Here is a 27,410-nt window from a genome sequence, read left to right on the forward strand (position 1 = left end):
GTTTTCTATTTAGTTGCTAGAACTTCTTCCATCCCACTCTAAATTAAGTTTTAACCATTCTCAAACATTTATTTCATTTTATTTTCATAAAGATCGATAACTCCAAATGCACACTGGAGACATGTTTTATGAAAACAGACCAAAACCTTCTAACAGTATGAGAAGAAGGGTGTATTAATTTACTGTTTGGTTTGTTTGCTTTAATTTTTTTTATCATAAACCTGTTTGTAAACATTGCAACAAGAATTCGAGGACTTTTGTTAGTGTTCTATTTTCATCAGCGATGTTAAAACGCATGTTCATGCTGGCTTTGTTTTATTGATATGTTTTTAACATAACCGAATGCGTGATTACTATCACATGGAGGAATTGCAAAATCATTCCAGCGTCTGTTTGTTTTCGAATCTTGCGAAAACCTATTCGAGGGTTTTTTGCGCTAGCCAGCCCTAATATAGCAGAGTTTAACGCTAAAGGGAAGGCAGCTAGTCATGGTTACCTACAGCCAACTAACTTTTCGGCTACTCTTTTACTAATGAATAGTGTTATTGACCGAACCATTATAACGCCCACACGGCTGGAAGGGCGGGCATGTTTGGTGCGACGGGGATTCGAGATTACGAGACGAGTACCTTAACCACCTGGCCATGCCGAGCACTTAACAAAACTGTGGAAGGAATGTTTTTTATATATCCAACGTTGCAGGTTTTGTTCATCATCCAAGTAACTCGAACAGTAGAGAACAAAACAACGTTTCATGATTTGAAATCAAACTGTAAAAAAATGACAATTTGTGTATTTAAACACATTATAAAAATTTACAGTTTCTATGTTAGATATATTTGCTGTTCCTGCATCTTTTGGCCTTCATTTCATTCGTTCATATTTTTTTGGCAACAAAATGTCCAACAATACCAAGTTAGAAGTATAGAAATGAATGAAGACCCTTATAGCGTTTTTATTCATTTCTATCGAGACTACGTGTTTTTCTAATATCATTAATAGTTTTATATATATTAAGTTACTAAGGGTGTGACAGGGATCATAATGTTATTGGTTTTCTTTCGGATTAGTGATTCGCAAAGAAACTTTTTAACAAATATTTTTCCATCATTTAAAGCATCTTAGCTCTGTTTCTTCCGTGTCCGTGTGTGTGAAAACCATGAACTTTAAAGTTTGTACTCAACCGAAGAATGGTATTTTCTGGGAAATATTTATGTTAATAGTGTCAAATCACGAGTAAGAAAACTAAACTCGTGGCACATATATTACTTCATTCTTTTCAAACCTAGCATGCATGGCTTGGTGGTCGAGGCACTCGACTGGTAGTTCATGGGTCTTAGGATTCAATCCCATATCCGAACATACTAGCCCTTTCAGCCTCAGGATGCAGCCATTGTACCGTGGTGGTCAATCCAATTATTCGTTGGTGAAGAGTAGCCCGAGAGTTGTCAGTGGATGGTGTTTTCTAGTTTGTTTTATTTTCTAAGTTTATCATTTCGAAATTAGAGATGGCTCACGCATACAGCCCTTGAGAAGCTTTATTCGAAATTCCACAAACAACGACTTTTTGCGAAGAACTGTGAATGTATTTGTAACCAACTGCAGTTAACGTAGTTGTGTTTGTTTGGCTTTATTAAGAATTTCGTCTAGGCCTTATTAAAAGTGTGCTTCACCTGTACAGCGTTAAAATTACGCTATGATTTCAGTGTCTGTCTCAAGAAACAATGTGTGTGAAACTATATCTTATTAGATTAAAGATAAACATGTCTCCCGTCGGTTTAGAAATTAACTAGTTTTGTTTATCTCCCATCTATAGTAATTCTTTCTTTGTGTGCAAGAAACGTTATGTGTTTTCTATTTGTTTATCGGTGAAGGGTATAGATGATTGTTTTGTTTTTACATGAAGAACGGTTGCGCTTCCTGTGTCTACCTTGTAGAATAGAAACTCTTTGCTTATTTACGTTAGAAGTGCATTTTTTTTTCATTTTTCTCTGTATAATTTAACTGTGATTTTTTTCATCACTGTAGTAATTGTTATACCATTGACTTTTGTTATTCTTATTTTGATTTGAAATGAAGATGGTTAATCCTTCTAAACACAGATTACCTCTGTTTCCATTTAAAGGGTGTCTGTATTTTTCATTATTTTTAAGCTTCGGAATTATTTTTTGTCGACTATACCCAGAATGTTGGCCACGTTTTCATTGTTTATTTTAAGGAAAGTGTATTTCTATTATCCTTCGAGCTTAACTGTACGCTTTACCCATTCATTGTGGTGAAAGATTAGCTTTCTTTATCCTGTAAACCTAGTTACGGTTTGTTCATATATCCTTGTGAATTATTTAAAGTGAGCCAGGGTTTTTTCTTTTATCAGAGTCAAAATGTAAATTTGTATCATTTATATGCAATCAAGCTTTTTTTAATTAATCTTTAAAATTCATCCATTATTTATTTGCTAATGCCCAAAAGCCAACTACACTTTATCCTCATGAGAGGGCAGCTTCTGCTTTATTTTATGTTTATCCTTCAAGTTTATTTAAATGTCTTATTTGTTTTTGTAGTGAAAAAGTAGCCTTGTTTTATTTGCTATTGTTTGATATAACCAGGTTTTCTAAGTTTATCTTGATGAAAGATGTAGAATCTCAGTGGAGTAACTACCAGATAAAAGGTATCCGAAGTGTAAATGGACAAAGATTGACCTCAAGTGTTTCGAAACTTGATCAATATGAAACGCTAAAGGTGAATGCTATAAAAATGGAACTTCTTTACGTTTCTAGTCTGGCTACGCTTTATTTTCCTTTTTTCAAATAAAGATTAGCGATTTATTGTTGTTTAACCATCATAACAAACCACAGTTATGTGTTTATATTTTCAGTGCTAGACTTACCTGACAAAAAAAATAATACAATTTACTCTGTTTAAACTTCGAGTACAGTTTCAGTTTATATGTTGCCAGTCAAAACACGTTTTATTTGTTGTTAAAATTCAACTACAGTTTTTGTTTACTTTATTTTTTTTAAATAAAAGGGTGATTAGCTTTATGTCTCATGTTTGTTCTTCAAGTCTGATTAGCTAAGGTTGATTTTGTCATTGATGGTAAGTTAAGTGCTATTATTGTTACTGCTTTCATGTGGTGGTTTCTGCTTGTTTAAGAAAAACTACAAGCCGAAAGAGTTGAGAAATAGGTGTGTGGGGTATAATTATTTTATGGAACATTTATGTTGTTTATATCATTTCAAACGTATTATTTAGGAGTATATTTTCTTTAAATTACAAATGTTAGGAACATATATTTTTCAAAATAAATTTCCAGTGTCGCTATGGTTATTTTTTACAGGTCAAAGTGTAGGTGGAGATCTTTAATCAGAATACATAATCGGTTGTTTTATCCTAGTTTATCAGCGTGTGTGTATGTATAATTTTTCACTGTGGGTATATTTTTCAGGATAGAGATACTCGAGGGCTATCTGTGCTAGCCGTCCCTAATTTAGCAATGTAAGACTAGAGGAAAGGCAGCTAGTAATCACCACCCACCGCCAACTCTTGGACTACTGTTTTACCAACGAATAATGCGATTGATCTAAACATATAACGCCCACATGGCTAAAAGGGGCGAGCATGTTTGGTAAAACCGGGATTCGATATGGTAGAGATGCTGGATGTGTCTTTGTTGTTCGTGGTAGTGACTTTTTATGTATTTATTGTTCAAGATATAAATACTACACGTGCTTTTTGGGAAGCATTGGAAAGCTCAGGCTTTATATTTATGAAGTTTTCCAAGTGAAAGTTTGGTATTTTCGTATGATCTAATCTTCGAGAAAAATTTGTAAATGTTTGGAGCCAGATATGAGGTGTTTAAGTTCAGAAGTTATCTGAACATTTGGATAGTGCTAATAAAACGTTAACGCACTGCCGCATTCCATTTTAGACAGATGTCTCTGCAGGTTTCTTAGGAATTGACAACTTTCTTCGTGCACGAACTCCCATACTCTCGCGGAGAGTTGTCAAAAGCTCGGTCATCAGCACGCGACAGCTGCTATGCTTCTCTTAATTGTGTCTCGCGGTAGTATGCATTGTAATAATGTGTAATGTTTTAGACCCTAACTGATGCAGATTGTATCGACTTGTGAAGTTAATGGTAGTGTGTGAGCCCTCTAACAAGAGTATTGGTATGTAGGATACTTTTTGATAGGTTTCGCTGGAGTTTTTTTCACCTTTGTCATCTATAAACGTTTTACAAAAGTAGACAAATAGTTATTTTGAGAGAAAGGCAAATATAAATAAGAAATTGTAAATATTACTAATAATGACATCTCATTGAAAGTAAGGAACTATGTATAACTGTCAACTATATACACTACGTCTGTTATAACTGTTATGATAACTGTTAGAGTGAAAACTGGATTAAATTTATAAGTGTAATTTTTCATCAGGTGTTAACGTTAATTCGGATGTGTTTTGAAATAAAGATTTTTTATCACAAAATTACTTATTTATTTTAACACCGTATACTACTAATGTTTTAACTGACCTGCTCATTAAAAGTGGTAAAAGACAGAAATACAGTTTTAATAGATTTACAAAAACAAGAACCAGTAAGATTATTATATACAATTTTAAATAGCACACAGTCTGAACTCAACACACTTCAAATGAAATAATAATAATCAACAAATAGAAATATTTCTGATTGCATTTTGTTTAACAAGATATTTTTTGAATTCTCGAAGTATTGAGGAACAACATTAAGATTCCTCTATTGAGTTTTTCTTCTAAAGAATAATTTCAGCTAATCATGACCATTGTTTTTGAGGTAGACAATATTAGATATGATATCATATTAGATATGATAACTGAAACAATCGCAACTTTATGTACAAGTTAGTGTTTTCTTTCTTCAGTAGTGACTACATAGCGCTATGACACTAAAGTTTATCTTCTCCTTGAGGAATGGTCAATAAACGTGGGAAAACTGATTTTTTTAAATCTTACTAATCAAATTTTGATTTAGATTCAAGGTGGCAGTGCCCCTTGGTTATCTAAATCTTCGTTCTTCACCAAACCTGGTATTTACTAAGTCTTATAGAAATCAAATTCCTTTTGTCGAGGAGTTAAGCAGTCGAGCATGCCGCACAACCGGTTTTCTTCGTCTTACGATTAACTGTATTCTCGGATGTCTGTCTAGCTTGCCGGTTCTGATTACAGGGTTGGTCTGAGCTCTCTCGTTTTTTATACTCCACGTTATTACCCGCTTGTCAAGGACATAAGTTAACTCCTGGCTACCGATGGCTTTCGGCTCCTTGTTTTGGAATTAGAGTTAGCTAACAGTTTGAAGAAAGAGGTCCTTTTTTTTAATGTTTGTTATATTCTGTATAATTTATTATGAGACCTAGAGTACACCTAGTGTTTCAAGTAGTATCCATCTTTCACGGTAAATAAAATTGCTAAGCAACAAGTTTTTTTCGATGAAATGTTCTGGACATGTTTTGATTATATGTTCTTCGGAATTTAATAAATTGCGGTTCTCAACATACATAAGTCACCTCGAGTTCGAAGTACTAATTTTGCTAACTATGTTAAGAACGAAATGTTATAGTCTTAAGAATTTTTATATGCGACATTCTTATCTCAAGGCGTAACCAAAATGACCAATTTATACTGAGGAAATGCAAATCTAAGGCCGGCATGGCCAGGTGGTTAAGGCTATTGACGCGTAATCTGAGGGTCGCGGGTTCGAATCCCCGTCACACCAAACATGCTTGTCCTTTCAGCCGTGCGAGCGTTTTAATGTGACGGTCAATCCGACTTTTCGTTGGAAAGACTACCTCAGGAGTTGGCAGTTGGTGGTGATGACTAGCTAGCTGCCTTCCCTTTAGTCTTACATAGCTAAGATAGCCCTCATGTAGCTTTGCACGAAATTAATAAAGAAACCTTTAAACTTAATCAGTATTATAAAAAAAAAAAACATTCATGACAAACCAAAACCTTTCTGAAAATAAGCCTTTCTCGGTATTATCTGATGTTTTAATTTTTTAAAAAACTTTTCTGTTTGCACGTCTTTTAGTGTATAATCAAATTGCGTGAAGTAAACATATATATATGACAGTAAATAAATATTTTAAATAAAAAATAATTGAGTAGAGATTCATAGTGATTGTCACACCCTCTTTTACATATGATTATTTGAGTCGGAAAAATATTTACGGTAAAAAGTTGTAATTTGATGTAGATATAGAAAAGTTTTATTTGCATGAAACTATAGCCCAACTCGTCAGGTACAAAGTAAAACTGTGTAGGAAGAAAAGGTAAAATAAGTTTGTAAACATTTTAGTACAGTTTGTAGGTATTAAATGTGTTGACTTAAACACAGTTGCATCTCGTCACGATCGTTTACGGTTTATGACTTTAACAGATATATTCGTGTCGTTCCATTGCGAAAACTTTAATTGTATTCGTGGTTTGTAAGGATGTAGACATCGTGATGGTTGAACGTTAAAAGTGTAGATGCATCTTATCTAGAGTGCAAGTGTTCAAGATAAATTGTAAAACTTCTCTATTAAATACGTAAGCCACGTAAAATGAAACAACAGCTATAGTTGATTTCGTAAAATTTGGGTCAAGTGTACTTAGTTTCTGTTCATACAGTTTTGTTTTGTATCGATCTAAAATAAATACTGAATTACTAGAAATTGGTTTCTAATCTCCGTTACTCTTTTAAGTTTGGAAATATTATTAATCTTAAAACTGCATGGAAGTGTGATCGGGGATGTGTGTCACGTGTAAAAGGAACTGTCTCGTATCATACTTTCAGTGTTTATTCGACATCCGATAGATGTTAGTTCTTTGGGTTCTTTTTTCACTTTTAAGTGAACCTGCGTGGTTAAAAGGATAAAAATCAGATTTATTTTTTAGTTTACTTCAATTTTCTAGAAAGAACTCAACCTACGTAAAAACCTTTTTATATCTCGGATAATGCCGATATTAATATCATTGTTACGATGATATAGGTGCTCAAGTAAAACCTTTTATGACCTGTAAGCTTTTAAAATTTGTAAAATAGTACAACTCGTGTGTGTGTATATATGTATAAGGAAGTTTCAAGCTTTACTGGATTCGAATGTGACACATTATGTTTAATAAAAATAATTAGAAAAGTTTCGTACTGTCATATGTTAACTAACATGTTATGTTAATTGCATAGTGATATTATTACTACTGCATATGGTACATTAGGTAGTTGGGTAGGTAGATAGAATCAATTCTTAGTTAAAGAAATCGTTTGATATCACATTGGATGCAAAGTCGAATAAATTCTTGCTATCTATACACGTACAAATTACATCCTTCTCAAACTGAACCATGAATGTGTATCAAAAAATTTAGCAAAACGAGTTTCATAATTTGAAGTGTCATAGTTTCATTATATCCCAGAGACAAGTTGCCATTTTTATAACACTGTGCTTGAATACATCGAGCATATGTAGTTAAATTACTGTTCATTGAATCTATGCATATAGCTCAAACATATGTCTGTCTGTTTGTCTGCCCGTTATCTAACTATTCCTAGGTCACTAGATCAATTTCAACCAAATGTTTTGGAATAATGGTTTGCAACAAGGGCAGTATTACTGGAGGCTCACTCCACCCTCATTAGTGTCATTGAGCGTTTATTACATTTGACGTAAGCTAGCGTTAACTACATTAATAGATGGCACCACATCGTTACACACACAAACACAAAAGTATTAAATTTTATATAACGCAACATACACAGTGTGCAGAAGGACAAACAAACGTCTTGTATATCTTGGAGAGAGCGCTAGCACTCTGTGGAGTAATTCAATTTAAAAACATGGCCGCCACTGTTGTAATAATACATAAACTTAACTGAAGTTTCCATCCCTACAATCACAATAAAACTGATATGAAGGGTCGTTTTTTTAAATTATACCCACTTCCTACTTTGACCCGTGACCTTTTAACTTGCAACCCATAAGATACTTCTGCAGCCAATGACTGTCGGTTAATTAATCACGTGAAACACTGTAAAGGATATTAAAACCGGGCAACAAAAGTCACCCCTACTGCAACGACTTTGGCCACTACCTCTTTCTGCAAAGTTGCACTGATCATTGCACAATGTACACTGTTTTAAATACATACTTGTTGAATTCTTGAAACGAAAACAAACGTTTGGTGAGGTAACAACGAGTACTATAATAATATGTTATAATTAAATTGTGTGGAAGGTATGATTTTTGTGTGATTTATCCCATCATCCATCTTCTCTTTTTCTATAACCCAGACAAACAATGGACACCAGAACTTGTAACACACGCATTACAAGTTGAGAATATAAGGACCTTCCAGACTTTATCGTCATGGACTTTTAATCTTTCATAAAAAAAATGTTTACATTGTCAGTTTTTGCGTGTAGGCAATGCTGATTTGTCAAATACCGACATGAGTTGATAGAAATATCCAATTAGTTCATGATAAAAAAGGTCCGAACACGCACACAATTTCTATTACAATGCAAAGAACATTCAACGAAGACAGAACTAGCTAATGAAATATTTCGAAGGAAAGCACCAATCTGTTTTTATAGACGTGTATGTGAGAGAGAGAAATAATAACTCATTTTTATCTATCTATCTATCTAAAGGTACTTAGATTTTTACTTAATGCTCGACAGATCACATGGCGTATACACAAACACATATAATAAGCATAATTATATTTTTGGCTGCAGGATCTCCATACACACAGTAATAACTATGAAGCTCAAATATATTATATTGGAATAAAATAGTCTCAACATGGAATATGCATTCTACTTACGACAAAAACTTGTACCACAAGGCAATAAGATGATCCACGAGACAATTATCTTAGCTGTCAAGGTCATGTACATAATAAGCACCTATTGTAAAGGCATATCTTATGAAATCGAAAATCTCATTCGCTATTGTTTCCTGGTGATGTTAGACAGCGGAACCGCTGTCATTTTCCGAATCATATGAAACGTTAATTAATGCTGTTTTAGTTGTTTTCAAAAATCAAATCGTGGTCTGGAAAGACGTTGTGAGAATTTGTGACTAAAATTATTAAAAACAGACTAACTAAAACAATGTCTTTGTGTAACTATGTGGATTTAATTGGAAAACAAGTTTTGTATTCCTACCACCGAGTTTAAAGGTCACATTTGTTACTGACCTTGCGTCATTCTTTAGGATAAATTTCGTCACGATATCTTTCACATTTATTTCACACTCTTGATATCCTGTATGCTTTCACTTAAATAAGGTGATCAAGAATTAAAGGAAAGAAAGTTTATCGTCTTTATGAGAATGTACAAGAAAGGGGAGAAACACGAAAACAAAGACTAGTGTGCAGGAGAGAAGACTTTGTGTCGAACAAAATTATATAATTGAAAATGGTAAAAGAAGACAGTTATACAGTCGGTATAGAAACAGAGATAGTAGATCAAAAGCAAAGTGAAGATATATATTGAGAAATACTTGAGAGAGAGAGAGTAAAAAAGCCAAACAATGATATATATATATATGTATATATATATATATATAAAGGTGGAGGAATAGATGAATGAATAAAATGAAAAGAAGATAAAGAAATGTTGAATATAAAGAAGGATAACATTGTTTCAATATAAACAGGTTCGTATTTCAATTACTAGCTTTGTTTTTAATTAATACATGACGTAAAGCTTCCTCAGATTGTCAAAGATATGAACAAAATAATTTCATAGGATCCTATTTTAGGAAATAAAGCTGGAAGTTTTATATGGGTATTAATTTTGCGTAACACTCGCATGTCTTAAAACACTTCCACATAGGACTAAATTCTAAATTAATTTCGCAGATCTGTAACGTAATTAGCTTGAAATATATTGACGGTATTTTAGTTTTTATCAACGTATTGTGTATGTGCATTTTATGTTTATGATGTTCCGGCTTAACATATAAATTTAGGCCCGAAGAAAGAACTCCACCGGCCACCTAACTAAAAAAAAAACGAAGGAGGGTTATAAAACTACCTCCATAAGTAGCACAGAGGTATGTCCGCTGACATACAACGCAGGAAAGTGGGTTTCGATACCAGTGGTGAGCAGAGCACAAGTAGTCTATTGCGTAGCTTTAATTATTCCCAATAATAACGTCGACGTAAGGCCTCGCTAATCCTTAACCCGGTCTTGTATATATGCAATGGTCAAATGACCTTGTACATGTTTTCATTAAACATTTCAATTAATGGACGCTTTAATAGAAACAAGAATTTGTGTATTCCATCTCCGTTTTTTGTTGTTCTTACTTCTACCGGTGTACCTTTTTCTTTACAAACGAATATTTATTTCATGTTATAACAACTGAATAAATAATAATTGCAAACTTAAGCTTAAAAAATATATATAAATTTCAAGATTTTTTGTTTTTAATTTTGGAAGAAACGCCATATTAAATTCTTCACTTTTTATGACTTTAGACACGTGTTCTTTGAGATTAGGTTTTACATATATTAATATTGTTTGTTTATTTTGGAATTTCGCGCAAAGCTACACGAGGGCTATCTGCGCTAGCCGTCCCTAATTTAGCAGTGTAAGACTAGAGGGAAGGTAGCTAGTCATCACCACCCACCGCCAACTCTTGGGCTACTCTTTTACCAACGAATAGTGGAATTGATCCTACGATTATCATGCTCCCACAGCTGAAAGGGTGAGCATATTTGGTGCAACGAGGATTCGAACCTGTGACCCTCAGATTACGAGTCGAACTCCTTAATCTACCTGGCCATGCGGGGCCTACATATATTATCGAACACTTCTCGAGTTATAAACACTGATTTATAATTTTTGTTCGTTTTCCAAAGTATAAAGTGTAAGTTCCAATTCTTTACATAACTGATTTTTTCTTGGTCATTTTAAATTATGTACTTCTAAAATCCATCCGAACAATGTTCAAATTATGTATTTAAATTTATTAATTTAAATGTTGAGGTTTGTTTCTTTCAATTATGTAAGTTTTTATCCACAAAGTATCAATTCTTTAAATGTTTAGTTTGTGACATTGTAAGTATCAAACATTAACTTGTGGACCAACATAATGTTTATCATACCGAGCTGCGTCCAAGGCTCGAGTTGCGATACCACTGAACACTCTTAATACTTTCTACTGTGGATGATTTTAGTTTTAGTTGTCTGATTTTTAAAGTAACAGCCAATTCTGTTGTTCCCTGCAGAAGCTGGACAAAGCTCTAATGGCAGCTGGTGAAAGAACTGGTCCCTCTACATATTTGGCCATGCAATAGTTCTAAATTAAAGAAGGCATATTTGAACTTTATCGGGTTGATAATACGAAAAACGTATGTTTTGAAATACAATAAATAGTACAATAAGTAGTTCTACACACACATTTACGTAACCAACAGTAAAATTGTTCGTGATGTTGTATAAGTTCATGTGTAAAAACTTTCAGATTCTAAAGCATTGAAACAAAGAAAACATTCAAATGTGATACACCGTTTATTATGAGTTATTTTAATTAATGAGTCTGTACCATTGACTAATAATAATTACATCATTCAATGAACAACGTGATATGAATGTATAGAGGGTGAATTCCTTATTAACTAAGGAGTGTTAATAATGAAAGAGATTAGTCGTTAGTGGAAAAAAAAAAAATCACGCCGTCCCCCACATCGCAAGTGAGAGGAAGAAAACTAATCTTCGTGCTGTCATTAGGTCGAACGTGGAAATTGTGAAAGCTAATGCGGGTGATTCTAGAACCTTTTGACTATTTAGAGTATAAGAGGTGAATTTTGCAATTATTAAACAGTGTGATTAATAAAATTAATTACTCGTTTTGGAGAAAAACAAAACAACCAGAAATCACGTTGTCTTCCTCGTCAGTGAGAAGAAGAACATTGATTTTCCTTGTGTTGTTGGGTTGAAAGAGGAAACCTGTGAAAGTCAATGTAGGTAAATCTTGAACTTTTTACTATTTGCTTCAACACTTCCATAAGTAAATTTTTGGAGCTACAGTTTGAGGAAGTGTATTTATGTATGTGAATGATTAGTGTTGGATATTTCGTCATATCTAAAATAATTCAGTATCAAAATATTTGACGTCGAAATGAATACTTCCTAAATTTATCAAAGTTTGTTATTAAGGTTGTATATTTCCAATCATTAGTGTTTAAAATGTAACTAGAATTTTAAAGGACTGGACCATTTCACTGAATTCTTGGTGCTTGTAGTTCACCAGTGTGGGGGTATGTTGAGAAAATTGTTTTCAGAGGGTTAACTACACGATACTTTGCGTGATGTTAGTTAAATGTTTAATGGTCATTTTCAGATATAGATCCAATTTATTTTCATCTATTATGGCCTCCAACTTCAAGACCGCAATGTTTGTTTGAGACGAATAATTACATTATGAAGCTGCTCGTTTAAAGTTAACACTGAGTGTGCAATCTCATAAGTAGTTATTAATTACTTTTAAATGTTAATTAAAGTCCGAAGCTTCCCAGTTTAACGTAATATTAATTTATTTGTCTATTAAAGCAAGTATGACTCATTATTTCCTTTCCTTTTGGCTGTACGTTAACCACAATTTTCTATATCTTCATATAGATACTCGATAACTGTTTCGTTTTCCAAACATGTCACAGCAAATAGGCATCATATAATTTTCAGCATTGAAAGCTCATGTGGTGAATTTTATACATAATATTGGTATTTCATTTTTTTGTGATTTTTAAATTGTACAATATATGGCAACAGTGTACAATAAGTAACAGTACGGTATTGAACAAACATATTAATTTCTGATAGCACTCTTGATATAAAGACTTTTATGATTAACATAAAATAGGGCCTGACGTGGCCTGGTAGTTAGAGCAGTCAACATGGAATCTATGGATATACAGGTTTGAATCCTACCGCAGAACATTCTTGCGCATATGACGTTATAATGTAACGATCAATTCATTTCCACGTTAGGCCCGGCATGGCCAAGTGTGTTTAAGGCACTCGACTCGTAATCCGAGGGTCGCGGGTTCGAATCCCGGTCGCACCAAGCATGCTCGCCCTTTCAGCCATGGGGGTATTATATTGTGATGGTCAATTCCACTATTCGTTGGTAAAAGAGTAGCCCAAGAGTTGGTGGTAGGTAGTGATAATTAGCTGCCTTCCGTCTAGTCTTACACTGCTAAATTAGGGACTGCTAGCGCAGATAGTCCTCTAGTAGCTTTGCGCGAAATTCAAAAAACAAACAAAAAACAAATCATTTCCACGTTTCGAAGAAGAGCAGCCCAAGAAAAAGCGGTGGATGGGACTAACTAACTGCCTTCCTTGTATCATTTCTGAAAACGCAGATAATTCAGTAATAAGCCATTGGGCTTATAATACTAAAGTCGAGTTTTGATACCCTCGATGGGTAGAGTACAGATAGCCCATTATTTAATTTAATGTTTTATAACAAACAAACAAAATCAGTTTTAAATTGAAGACAAGCAGCACAGATATCCCTCAAGTAGCTTTGCGCGGAATTGAACAACCAGAAAATCAGTAAGTAACGGTGGTGTATAAGAACATTTTATTTTTTCATACAGTTCAAGATAGATAACCCAGAAACTAAAATATATACTTAATGTTGTTGTCAGGTGTTTGTGAACTATTTGTAGAAAACTTTACCTCCTTAAACTTAGCGAATCTGGAACCGTACTAGTGACTTTTAAAGAAATATTAGCTACAGACTGTGCTATTTTTTGGTTTGTTTTAGAACTTCGCGCAAAGCTACGCGAAGACTATCTGCGCTAGCTATCCTTAATTTAGCAGTGTAAAACTAGGGGAAGGCAGGTAGTCGTCACACCCACCGCCAATTCTTGAGCTACTCTTTTACCAAGGAATTGTGTGATTGACCGTCACATTATAACGCCCCCACAGCTGAAAGTGCGAGCATGTTTGGTATGACGAGGATTCGAACCTGCGACCCTTAGATTACAAATCAAGTGCTTTAACCACCTGGCCATGTTTGGTGGTAGGAAAGAAGTATAGAAAATTACTTGTTCTGCCTAAAGCTAAGTGGTACAAAGGTTATAGGAAAAAGTTTAACAAATTTAATTAACTTCTAAGAAGTAGATATAAAAGAGAACAGAAGAATATCCCCAAGAAGATATAGCAAGAAAGATTTCTACTCATTTCTCTGTCAGCAACTTTTTATTTGATTCATCGGGTAGCTAGCCTTCATTAACCTTCAGTGTTTAAGGTGAATGATTGTGTGAGAATATATGTGCAAAACTCACTGCATGCATGTGATGTGATTTCACAAGATGCTGTTCATCATTCTGTCTTAGTTTTCTTTACAAAAAAGGAAAACGGGAAAATTTGTTGGAAAGCTGAGCTGTTTAGCTTTGACAGAGTTGGTATTTTACACTGAAGAGATCAGATCTGAATCTGATATTGCTGGATCAAACAAAGATGTATTCTACTCGCTGGAACAGCTTGGAGCTGAATCGCCAAATCTTGTTTTGTACTATGGTTTAAACACCACAATCTTGTCTAGAGCTTCTGAAATTTTATTTCAGAGCAGAAAATAGATGTAAAGAGAGGTGAAAAAGTGTTAGTTTTGAAATAGGGTGCACCGCATTATGTAAATATGATAGAGATCGGGAGACTTAAAAATGCAGCGTTTAGGAATACATTTTACCTATGAAAAATACCTTTGATATAGTTGAAGTTTGACAGTCATTTTGGGATTACGTTTAGACAGTATCTTAATTACATATACAGTTTTGTGCTTTTACCAAAGTACAAATTATTGTCACCGTATTTAACTGAATGTTAGGAACTTTCTTCGCAGCTATTTTCCATCGAGCTAAAGTAGTTTTAAATCTGAATATATGCGTTTGTAGTATGTTTTTTATTATGCTTAGTTCAAATTTTTTAAACCAAAATTAACAAATGTAAACCGCAATCTTTTTGACGTTATGGCAAACATCTTGGGTAAAATTCAGGTATGTGTATTTCTGTAAATGATCAGTTCTACTATATTTGCCATCAATGTTAAATTTCATGATTTTAACCCTTTGTGCACAATTTGTCACTGCGCTGCTTGACTGTCCATGTAAAACAGCTATGTAGCTGGTTACTAAGTTACAAAGACTAGCTCGCGTGGGTAATTTAATATGAAAAAAACAACTAGCGTCTAAAATGCGAGAGGATATCGCCGCGGGCCAAGTGTTATGCCTTTTGACAAAAACAATAAGCTCTAAGTTTACGTAAAATCAGTTTCATATGAAACTTTAAGATCTTAGTCGTTCAGATATTTCATACTTTTCCTATAAAACATTTTCACTATGAAATTTGTTAGTTTTAAATATAAATTGTTTGCAGTGCAAATATTCTTTGCACTGATCACCAATTTATCTTCCACAGTAATCTGACTTCTCAAACATAGGAGCCCGAGCGTGCCAGTTGTGAGTCTAGCTCCACGGTTTGTGCTCCCCCCCCCACTGCAAAATAACTTCTCTCACTTTAAGGTCATGAGTGTATTGTAAGAGTGACTGTCAACTCCTACTGTTCAATTAGAACATCCCAAGTCTGTGCTGTAGGAGTTGTTGATTAGTGCCTTCTAACATATAGACAACTGAAGCAAATAGTTCCTTTTAAACATTATGCGAATATTCAAAAGCATGAAAATTAACAATTGTTCTTAAAAATCATAGATCTGAAATTGCTAAATATAAACTTTGTTTTTATTCATAATCGTTATAATGGATAACATATGAAAACTGTCACATTCAGTAACAAGTATAAACATTGTTTATCTGTTTAAAATCTATAAATAAAGATTATAATATTTTATTTGTTCCATGGAAATCTATTTCCTACACGTTCCTAGAACCTCTGATTAACATCTTACATTTATTACCGTACTTGACATTTACCACATTACGCTAGTGTTTCGCAAGTAAAACACTACGTGGCGTTTGTAAAGTGAAACACCTACTTGTAATTCATATGGCCAAGATATTCTGCAAAATCCACAAAAGTGATTAATATATATATATATGTGAAATCGCAAAATTGACTACCATATGTTGTTAACGATGAGTGAAGAGCGAGCAGCGTATGAAATACCGTTACTGGTTACTTTGCACTCATGGGAGCAGCCAGTCATGTTTCATATGGTTGGAATCACATTCATTCACGTAGCGTTGGGTAAAGTTTCCTGTGGTTTAGGCGCTAGCATACTACGTATTTACTTAGAGCAGACGAAACTATATTGTAGAATTTCTTATGAGAAGTCAAAGAAGAGTCATAACGTAAACAAAAGAACTGTTAAAACATAGCATATAGTGCTTAATTTTTTAAAGAAATATTTCAGGAATAGATGTAAGATAAACATGTTCAAATATGTGTAGTAAATAAATAATGAATTTCATCTAATTTATTCCCTATTTTAATATACATGTTTGTGTGTTCTATGTTACAAGTACTTTTTAAAGATTATATCTAGTTGCCTGAGAACGGTACCGGGAAATACATGTGATTGACTGAAACGTATGACGTCGTAAGCGTACTTACCATTTTTATTGTTGACCAGTTGTCATGTGTTTTTCTCATATCAAAGCCAAAACGGGTTATCTGCTGTGTCCGCCTGAGGGGAATTGAACTCCTGATTTTAGCATTATAAATCCGAAGACTTATCGCGGTCCTAGCGGAGGATACCAGTTATCGTGTTTGTTTGTTTCTCTGAATTTCCTTCCTCTGTGACGTACTCAGTTTGATAGAAAACGAGGTTAGGCTTAAGTTTTGTTACTTACTGCATCAATCTTTCAATCAATTTTTCACAATATTCCGTTGTGGGTACGTTTTTATATGAATTAAACTTTCTTCTTAAAAGGAAACCATCATCCTTTCCCTCTGTTCTCACATAGGCTTACAGATCCAGCACTATTATAACTTGATGTCCTAGTCTACTCTTGATTGCTTCTTTTAGGAAAGCAACTGTATTAGAAAGAAGGTACAAGACCTAATGCAATTTCATTTTAATGGGGAACAGCAGATTTTTTCTTATAAGTTATGAGGTTAGCAAGGTAAAATATTCTAGCGAGAATATTGTAATTTCGAATCCCACACTATGGAACTCAAGGTAAAATTCCAGAACATGAGGACTTTTACAACTAGTTAAGTTATTCATTAAAAAAATGGTGTTGGTCAGAAGCGCCGCAAACGGCGCTTCTGGGGAGGAGTTGGGTTGTAGCGCCACCATTTTTACATATTTGGCTCATATGGCAACTGTAATTTATGTTAATTTTCCGTGAGTACATGTCCCCAGACCCTGTGGATTGAGCGCCCTTTGGCAATTCCCTCTCATTGTAAAATTTGCATGTCTTGTCAAGTACCCCATTTTGCAACTTCTTCCTATACCACTGTTGGTTATTTACTGGATAAGTTTACTTAAACATTATGGCAAGGAATCTTGTCTTTTAACTGATCCATAAGGCTTTCAAATAACTGCTCAGTGGTCATTCAGTGTGCTTATAATGCTACAAGTCGGGTTTTGGTCGTGGTAAGTAAAGCATAGATAGTTCATTGTGTAGCTTTTTGCTTTATAAGGAGCGAATAACTTTAAAGCAACTGAAAACGATCCTGCATGCTAATACACTTTAGCTTTAAAATATTTGTACATTCTGTGTTGCAAAATTAAGAGAGTTTTACACATCTTATCGAACTTATAAGTGAATTGGCATAAAATAAAATCACAAGGTCAGCTGTATGTGTGTTCACTATCACACAGTAAGTGAGAAATACATTATAGAGCGTTTTAGTGATGTGTGTTACACATTGAATCTCCAAAGTCAGACGGACGAAGTGGTGATTCCCCACCAAAATCTCAAACAAACTTTTATTCTACGTTATTGTAACGTGTAGTTTCTATCTATTTGTATGAATCAAATTAACTGGGAAATGGATTTATAACGTTCCATTTTTGCATGTTACACATTGAAATTTCAAAGTGCGAAGGATGAAATAATGATTTCTCGTTCAAATTTCTAACACCTTTTATACTGTTATTATAATGTGAGGGGGTTTTAAACGAAAAAGTGAGCTTATGGTGCGTCTATATTTTACGTGTAATCCACTCTAACGTTTATTAGTATCATTGATACTCTGAGTTAATGAGTTAATTTCTGAAATATTCGCTAATAACCTTGTCAATATTTTCACTTTAATTTTTTAAAGAAGTACTACAGCAAATAATATTATCCTTAATCATCTTTTGTTCTGAGGCGCTGTTTTAATTAGAAAATGAGTAAAGTAATGAGTGACGTGACATTTTTACTAAATAAAATATAATTATAATTCGCTGTTTACTTAAGGAAGTTTGCTGGAATCTCATCGTGTTTGTTTTAATATTAGTTTACTAAACACCTTGTTAATATTCAACGTTTGTTGCAGGGATATGTTTTATGCCATTTAGCTTTTATTTAATCTTCTCCTTTGGATGTTTGTCAAACATTAAACTTTCAGCGAATATCTAAAAACATACTGTCTTCAGGTTTGAGTAGCGTTTGTGTACGGATAATTTACGAGCGAAGAAAGCATTATTGTGAAAAGTTTACATTTTAAATGTTAATTCAATATATGAGCATTGTTTGGATAAGTCTTATGATATATGTCGCCACAAACAAACGTAAAAAAAAGCTTAAACAGTCTTGAAAGAATTCGTGAAATTTTTGAACAAAGTACACAAAATATATAGGGTTCTTAAAGCAAACTGTAGTATGCAGATGAGCACTTAAAGTTTGTATATTCACAGACTTTGTTGAGATAAACAAAAGGAGTCATTTTAAATCCTTAAAACAGGGTACGAGTTTCTGGTAGGTAGAGAAATAGTTGTGTGTACAATACAGTAGATACTTGTATTTTGCTTTAATCATTTAAAAGTAAACACTCCTACAATATATTATAGAAGAAAATGAGATTGAGAAAAGATTAGCGGTAAACCACATTGTCTGGGAGTGCTGAATATCTATTAACATGTATAAAAGTCAAAATTAACGATGCTTTTTGTAGAACTACGTTTATTTGTTAAAAAGATATATATTTTATTTCAGCTATTCGTCAAGTATTGTGGCCCGTTATAGCCAGCTGGATAGGGCGTTCGACTCGTAATCTAAGAGTCACGAGTTCCCTTTATACCCACCATGCTTGCCCTTTCAGCCGTAGGGGCATTATAATGTGTTGGTCAATCCCACTATTCGCTGGTAAAAGAGTAGTTCAAGAGTTGGTGGTGACTAGCTGCCTTCTCCCAAGGTTTACACTGTTAAGTAAAGGACGGCTAACACAGATAGCTTGTAGTTTTGAGCGAAATTCGAATAATCATAAAACATTGTACGGAAACAACAAGAAAATCATATATCAATTAACTGAAGAAGCTGAAAGTTTGTTAATGAGACCATTTAGCTCTAGCAAGGTTTTTTGTTTAGGGTTATATTCATTAGAATTTAAACATGAAATATAACGTGCAAGTATAAACACACGTCTTGTAATCGAGAAGAAAGACGTTAAAATGTCTAGATTTAAGATCTGATTTTACAGATAATGTATAATCTATAACGATGCAAAGAAAAATAATTACATTAACAAAAACTGCTCTGAACTGTACAGAAATATGTTGTAGTTTCAAAGACACTTCGTGACTTGGAGAGATACATACATTTCATCCCTCAACTGGATTATAGAGGTGGAAATGGTGAACCTACTTCCCTTCAATAATGTATCTGCTGTATTCCACACTTCTTTTCCATGTGGAGATAGTGACAACAGATATACACAACCAAATTTAGAAAAACCTTCGACAAATAGACTCTTATCACTATACCTGTGAAGCAAAATTGTCGGCTGCACATTGTTAACAGAAGTGGATACTGTAAATTTTGTTCTGTTGTAGTCTGAGTTAGTGTACATGCAGTATAAATTAACCATGAAAGAAGTCTGTTGTATTACTTGAAGTTTTAGTTTTCATGTATTGGGGTGGGATGGAGATCATTATGTTCACTCTTTATTCTAACGGAACTTATCAGGTGGTTAGCTAAATATTTACATGACATTTGAAATAGGTGTATGTGTGTAAAGTTTAGAAAAATAAACACGAAGTTCTGTATTACTTTACTTGTATTTTAGTTACACAAATGGGTAAGTTAACCATATCACCAATCGGGTACTAATTTAATTCTATTTTGCTCATTTAATCGGCAAGTTAATTTAAAAATAATACAGGTTGTGTACTAATTTAGCCTTATGTTGCTTTGTGAAATAGCTAAAATACTGCATATAATATATTAGTTGAGCGTGCGTGAGAAATCTGTAATCTTTGGCTAAGAAACAAGCCACTTTATCTTGTTTAGGTTTAGGTTTGTTTAGGTTGTGTACTAATTTAGCCTTATGTTGCTTTGTGAAATAGCTAAAATACTGCATATAATATATTAGTTGAGCGTGCGTGAGAAATCTGTAATCTTTGGCTAAGAAACAAGCCACTTTATCTTGTTTAGGTTTAGGTTTGTTTAGGTTGTGTACTAATTTAGCCTTGTGTTGCTTTGTGAAATAGCTAAAATACTGCATATAATATATTAGTTGAGCGTGCGTGAGAAATCTGTAATCTTTGGCTAAGAAACAAGCCACTTTATCTTGTTTAGGTTTGTTTAGGTTGTGTACTAATTTAGCCTTATGTTGCTTTGTGAAATAGCTAAAATACTGCATATAATATATTAGTTGAGCGTGCGTGAGAAATCGGTAATCTTTGGCTAAGAAACAAGCCACTTTATCTTGTTTAGGTTTAGGTTTAGGTTTGTTTAGGTTGTGTACTAATTTAGCCTTATGTTGCTTTGTGAAATAGCTAAAATACTGCATATAATATATTAGTTGAGCGTGCGTGAGAAATCTGTAATCTTTGGCTAAGAAACAAGCCACTTTATCTTGTTTAGGTACATAGCTATATTTCCCGTCACACCAAACATGCTCGCCCTTTTAGCCGTTGGGGCGTTATAATGTGACAGTCAATCCAACTATTCGTTGGTGAAAGAGTAGCCGAAGAGTTGGCAGTGGGTAGTGATGATTACCTGCCTTCCCTCTTGCCTTACACTGCTAAGCCCCCCAGTGGCTCAGCGGTATGTCTGCGGACTTACAACGCTAAGAACCGGGTTTCGATACCCAAGGTGGGCAGAGCACAGATAGCCTATTTTGTAGCTTTGTGCTTAACTCAAAACAACATTGCACTGCTAAATTAGGGACGGCTAGAGCAGATGGCCCTCGTGCAGCTTTGCACGAAATTCAAACCAAACCAAACATAGCTACAATCACAGAATGGCTCAGAGAGCAATTGGTACTCATGATGTCGTATGGAAAAGTTTTTGTTCGGTCGGATATTTTTCGATGTAATACACGAATTATGTTTAGTTATACTTGTAAATTTCTTACTTAAAGGTCGTTGGATAACACACTTTTACAGGTATGGTATCAATAAATGATAGAAATAAATATAATATTATTACAGAATAATAGATGTGATAATTTTTGTAATACATTATTCATTCCAACGTATAAAAATCAAATTGTAATTATCTACAACAACGATGCGGTACAGCTAAATCTCGTTAGGTGAAACGGTTGTATGTGAAATGTCTGTAAGGTATGCAAAGCTATTAACGTATGAGAGACTCGTATACCAGACCATTTCTTATTATGCACACAAATGCCAAGAAAAAGATAGCTTAAACTGGAACTGTTGTACATAGATAAATTTAATGCTACAAGTTTTGCTGTTAAAATAATGTAATGTAATCTTACGATCTGATTTACGGAAAGCATCACTGAAGTTAAGTGGGTTTAGGTATTTATATCGTCATTGCGTAATGTTTCATGAACAATAGATTTGCAAAATTTGAAAAGAAAGGTGGTCTTTTTTTGTTTATACAATTTCCGTCAAAATATTAATAACGTTTCTAATTAAGAATGAAATGAAACCTCGGTGGCAAATAATATTAACTTTTGTGAAACAAATTTAATCAGCCCATTCACGACTTCTAAATAGAAAACACCGTGTAACTACTAAATTAATTGCTTTCTGTAATACCAGCTCAGGATATATTGACTCAACATCCAAAATGGCCATTCGTACTTTCTATATGTAATACCTTTGCTCTCATGCATTTTAGGGCGAAAAGTTTAAGCTTTTTATTTCCGTAAATAACTTTTCAACGTAGTTTCACTTTGTTTATATGAATATGAAGAAGTTACCTTTTTTTTCCACTTACAAAAATTGACCAAAATAATGGGTTAAAATTAATCATTCTCCGTAAAAACGTATAGGAGAATCCAGTAGGCAGTTATTCCGAGTAACTGCAAGGATAGTAACTTTTTTACTACTTTTTTTACTTGCAAGTCATATGTTATTCACCAGCAAACAGTTTGGTGTATAAATAACTTGGAACAGTTTCTTGACAATTCGATGGATATGGACTTCGTAAATAATTCTTAGGTTAAATTAAGTTGACCATAATCATACGTATTAAAATTTAAATATTATATTATTTTATGAACTTAAATCGTGAACCTTCAAATCTTTCGACGACACCATTTTAAAGATATTTGTAAGACAGGTTTGCCCTTGACTTTGGCCCATGTTATAGGTGATACTGACCATCTCACTCATGTTTTTACATTTTTAAAAGCTGCTGGTCTTTTATACTTAATTTAAGGTTTTTCTTCGGTCTATATAGTGTTTTAGCATGTTTCTTTTACACATTTTAATGTTTTAACACGATTTCTTTTGCACATTTCAATTTTTATTTTAACTTGAACCCACGACTGGAAAGGCCAACTTCAGGTGACTGACTGGAAATTCAATCTTGAAGCTTCAGTCTTCCTGGCAAGTCTTAATTTTACACACTTTAGTTTTTATTTTTTTTTTGAACTGAACCCAGGACTGGAAAGGCAACTTCAGGTGACTAACAGCAAGGGTATACTTCTTGCTTCAGTCTTCCTGGCAGTTCCTAATTTTACATATTTTACTTTTTACCTTAATTGCCCTGTACCTAAACTGTACCACATCTTGTCTGGCACAGATAGCCTTATAGCTTTGTGCTAATAAACATTGAACACCTACCTACTTACCTACCTTCAAATCTTCAACGAGTTAATGAAATTTTAATAGTAATAGCTTTACTAGTAATTACGATGAGTTATTAATTTGTTTGATTTCGAAATAACAATATTTTATCACTTTGGTTTAGTTGCTGCCATGTTATTAAATCTTTTCAGTTTTACATCTTTTGTCTGTGGCTGGAAACTTGCTACAAAAATACGATAGTAGCTGTTTTCATAATCCTTAATTATCCTTGAACCACATAAAAGAAATGAACTCATTTAAACTGAACAGAGTGCGAAAGAAAAGCGCGTGTGTATACCGTAGCAAAACAACCTAGCCTTGTTTAACTATAATTGCTCCACCAGTGCTTGAAAAACTAAGTTGTTAAGATGCGGTCGAAAAGTTTTCTCAGTGCAAGTACGAAATAGAATATACTAATTGGATTGCATGCGTAAGCTATTTATTATACATCGGGCATTCTTGAATAAGGTTGTCCAGTTAAATAGACTGTTTGGAAGGTAAGAATATATTAAAACCCGCAAAAATACAATGTGATCGGGGTGTAATCAGTGGTCCATTTTGATATAAAATCACCTTACACTTGAATTATCTATTAAAATAAGAACATCGTTCTTTTGTTGTTGTCTGATGTTCTCTGTGTGAAAGTTCATGAATATTCTAGTAAATGTCATTTCTTAATACTCCCTTTGTTTGCCACAAAAGTATTATTTTATTTTTTGTGGGCAAATTCATAATTTACTAATGGTAATGTACGTTTCTACAGGAAGGAATGGATATGGAAGCGGAGAGCACAGAATAAGGTTACCGCCCTTTATGTCCATATCTTGGTTACCACCCTTCATGCCCATATTCCATAGTTTTCAGTTCGCGGTTTATTTATGTGGCACCAATAGGTTGTCTTATATTCACGATTATTCGTATACATTCACAGGCTGAGTGCAGATGATTTATTAAACGAGTTGAAATAACAACTCTTTAGATTTAACGACGTGGTACTGAAAGTAAAGAGTTAATTGGTGATTTACAAATTTGCATTCGCGATATAATGTGAAATATGCATGATCCTTCACACGTTTGAAATGACATTCAACACGCTTGTTTTTCAAGGCCTATTAGTATATAGCTTTAATATTGTTCCTTAAGTAAAATATTTTGATTTTCAGCCTGTTGCTTTAAGTAATTTGTAGATCAATATGCAGCGTCAATCTCATTTTTATATTGATATTTAATATCAACTTAATTAAAGTGTCTGTATAGATGCATTTTTCCTGCCATGGTGGAACCTTTCGTTTGTTATGAAATAGTACATGTATGTTAGTGTCTATATAAATATTTGTGTGTATTACTTATGGTGTGTTATCAAAAGTAATATAGGTAGTATGCTAGTTCTGTTTGTGCTACCTATATTTCTATCGTACGTTTCTTAACCCGCAGTAAGCTGTTTGGTTCTATCCATAATTATGCAAATTACTAGTGGGCTGAGCTGTGTGAGTTTACCTATTTGAGTATAAACCTCTATGTAAATGTTTACAGAATACATGTCTTAAAACTTAGATAGCTCCAATCTAGTTTAATAAACGCCCTGTGGTTCGTGACGAAAATACATATTTCAAACATACATACACGTATATATCTGAACATCTGGCAGTTAACAGTTGTGGCTATTTCAGACTTCATTAACTATACCCTAAAGCAACTCTACTATGCTTCAGGACATGTCAGGCTATGCTAGAGACAGCATACTTAAATATTAGCATTTTGTGCAACTTTACAATAAATAGCGTTTAAATTATTGCAACGTAAATTAGTATTAATGATTTTTTTTAAATTTTACGTTTGGAAAATTAAAAACCGAGAAAATGTTCCGTAAACAAGCATAACTAGTTTATAACTTCGTGAAATTGTGTTTTCTTGTTTCCTCTCTTTAGCAAATTTGAACAAAGACCTTCACAGGTGTTCCAAAGTGTCTTGCGACGAGAAGTTGAACTCTGTTATTTGTTTTGCCAGTCGTTGTTCGAACTACAACTCACACATTCATTAATTATAACGTGCAGCTAGACTGCCTTGTTTTTGTACGGGTTCTAAACTTTTGTACCGCCGATACTAACCACATCAAGTACCAAGATAGTGTAGTTATCTCGTTGATTTCTGCTTCGCTGGAAGTTACTGTATTATGTGGAAAACACCTCTGTGCCTGAGAAACGGATGTGGTTTTTGTTTCCTTGAACAAGCAGTATCGGCATTTTAAAAATGTTAGAGTATAGCTTTCATTAACCCTCATTCACTACTGGTGGGAACTTTCACAATCAATTCGTAGTGAGTAGTTCTGTTTTCGTCTGTAACATACCACTGAGTACAAAGAAAACTCCAAAAAATTGGACAAAGTCATTCATTTCCTTTCTGCGTAAGACACGTGGAATCCCAAAGATAATTAATTAGATTGGCTAATTGCAGCATTGATCGTACTTTTGTTTAATTTTTTTTTGTGATTCGTATGTTACTTGGGGATCTTAAACGAACTAAGTAATAGACCCACAATTATATTGGTGAGTAATTAAATACTTTAAAAATAAATGTTTAGTCCCTTCGCCAAAGTCGAAAGAACTTTTAGACTTCTTAGATTGTTGACAAAGTACATATGTTTTAATATATTTTCAAAGAGTGACACTCTCTCTCAGTTAGATGTACATGGTGCGACTTGTACTTACACTTATGCTATGTACAATGACCAAACAAAGTTTGGACCATAAAAATCTATAAAGGGAGGTGTTAAATATGGAAAACATAACACTTAAACTTTCTTTCGGGGAGTAATGTATTTTTCAGGTACGTATCTCAACTTCTCTTTTGGGGGGATAATGACTTGAAGGAGATAAAAAACAAAAACAATTATGAATCAGCAGTTCTTGTCTTGAAATACAACGATGATAATAATGAAGAAAGTATGTTAAACATTTGTTTAACAACAGTGGGATAAACATAATAACAATAAACTAATTTTCCTGTACGCATTTTTTAAGTAAACACGGGGACCGAGAAAGAAAAGAATGTTGTGTTAGGGATTTGAATCAAACACATATATTGTTGTGTTTTCTTTAGTTACTTTTAATCCGTTACAGTAATAACTCCCTACTGTTTTAAAATCTAAAAATATGATAACAGTTTATGATGCCTACAATACTTATAATTATTTGTCAAGAGTTCCTACGTTTGTGGAGAAACAAACTCGTAGTGACTAATATTGTTTTGTTATTGTACCACATATTGGACCCGTTTTAATTCTGTTGTATGAAATGTTACGTTTATGAAATATCTTCAAAACAATCTTCGGTGAACCAATAAGCCAACATTGTATAAGATTGTTATAAACATATAATCAGACATGTGACTTGCACAGCTGTTCCTAAGCCGTTATAAAAGATTCTCAAGTTATCTCTAGGAGATCACTATTATTCACAGAAAAAGATACGCAAAAAGCTTTAAAAGCAGTTCAATTTCATATTCATTACAATAAGATAGGACTTCCACTTTTAACAAACGTTTGCAAATTTTCCTGTTCTCGAGATATCTAAAATAAAATATTTAATGTTTAGAATGTTAAAACTCAATTTAGTCATCTAATAATTTTTTTGTTCAATTGCCTTATCAGTTCCCTAGAGCTAAAAGCATATTTTAAACGTCGTATGGGGGACACACTCGTCATATTTTTCGTAGTGTAATCTTTACTTTCGTTTGTGTCGTAGCTTCACAGAACGTGTGATCTGACACCTTAGGTGTTTTTAATCCATCTTGCTTGTTTAAATATGCGCAGCCAAATAAGTTGTAGCTACAACAGTTGCCATTAGAAAACCTGAAACACTGGTTCACTTATCTTCTTATCAAGCAATAAACGTAGTTGACTCAAGACCACCCATTTAGAAGTGCATATTATCAAACTTGGGTTATTTCAAGTGTCCACTAGCCTTTGACTTGGAGAAATGATTAATTGTACAGCTGATGAGCTCGTGATGATGTTGTTACACTTCGACTGAGAAAATCGGCTTGGATGGTTTCAATGATGTTTATTTTTATCTTTTGTAGACTGTCTGCTAAAGAAATCTTTGAGTGGAGAAGTGGAAACGTTCCAAGTGATAACAACGGAGCAGTTATCACCGCAGGTAAGATCGTTTCTCTAACATTACTGTGATTTATGTTACAAGAAATCGAGGTGTGAAC

The 27,410-nt window shown here is 33.7% G+C and overlaps 1 pseudogene across 1 annotated transcript in view; it reads left to right on the forward strand.

Moving 5' to 3' along the window:
• LOC143239880 (plexin-B-like) overlaps positions 1–27,410 on the forward strand; it is a 225,267-nt pseudogene that overhangs the window by 94,443 nt on the left and 103,414 nt on the right. Inside the window, exon 3 of the transcript XR_013021422.1 lies at positions 27,276–27,352. The product of XR_013021422.1 is annotated as a plexin-B-like (transcript). The remainder of the gene's footprint in view (positions 1–27,275; positions 27,353–27,410) is intronic.

The sequence above is a fragment of the Tachypleus tridentatus genome, chromosome 13, assembly GCF_004210375.1.
Source record: "Tachypleus tridentatus isolate NWPU-2018 chromosome 13, ASM421037v1, whole genome shotgun sequence".
NCBI classification, from domain to species: Eukaryota; Metazoa; Arthropoda; class Merostomata; order Xiphosura; family Limulidae; genus Tachypleus; species Tachypleus tridentatus.